Below are 1,078 nucleotides of genomic sequence, written 5' to 3'. Positions count from 1 at the left end.
GACACAATAATCCATTTCAAACTCTCTAGTTTTCACAATGTATGGATCATGCCAATTTAATGAAGGGTTTTATGAAAAAGCTATCATTTTGCCATCAATATAACACTGATAGTTTAATTGCTATTGATCCTTATTTTTATTTTTTTAAGATGGGAAAAGACAACTCAAAACTGAAAGAATTAAAACAGAGAGTGTCAAAGAGACTTGTTCTAAACACATGACTTTTAGAGTTGGATATGAGATGACAAAGACCGATACAACCCTCAGTGTCGATTACATTTCGTGTCTTTATCCTCCCCAAACTTGTTGAAATACTGTCATATAAGGCATAGAATACCTGCAATTTCAGATAGAGAGTGAAATTTGTAAATGCATTGAGCAAAGCAACAATTCCATATCAAATATAAGCTTCCCAAGATAGGAGTGATGCCACAGTCATTGACAAAAATTAGTAACTATGAGGAATTATGCAAAGATTAGTAAACGGAAGCTAGCGCTGCACAATACATATTGTTTTTTTTAATGACTTACATTTCATTTTTGTATATTTTGTTGTAAAACTTATGAATATTATGATCATTGATTTTTTTTTTTAGAGGGATGGTAATGTTTTAAAAATTTCAATTTTTTTTACATATTTCACAAGATAAAGGAACTGATTGGTTACGACGGTTACTTGTGGCTGTAGATGCTTTGGTTGTAGATGCTTTGGCTGTAGAGACGTTTGTTGTAGAAACTTTAACTATTAAAACTTTAACATTGACTGTTATTTTTATTGTACATATGTTTTTTTATAAATAGAAATTGTGCAAAAAATAAATTTATGTGGCACCATAATAAATATTATCAAAAATAAAAATTTAGAATAATACAAAAACTCATTAAAATGAATAGATAAATATTTTTAACAAATAATAATTAGAAATATATGACATAATTGATTATGGATTATAATGGTTGTTGATGCAAAAATAATTATGAGAAATGGATCTCAAAATAACATAAATGAAAATTTTATTTTTAATGAATTAAAATGTATTTGTGATAAATTATACATAGATTGAAAAAGAATGTTCAA

This window comes from Camelina sativa, chromosome 3 (genome assembly GCF_000633955.1).
Source record: "Camelina sativa cultivar DH55 chromosome 3, Cs, whole genome shotgun sequence".
In the NCBI taxonomy this organism is placed as follows: domain Eukaryota; kingdom Viridiplantae; phylum Streptophyta; class Magnoliopsida; order Brassicales; family Brassicaceae; genus Camelina; species Camelina sativa.
This window is presented reverse-complemented; position numbering follows the sequence as displayed.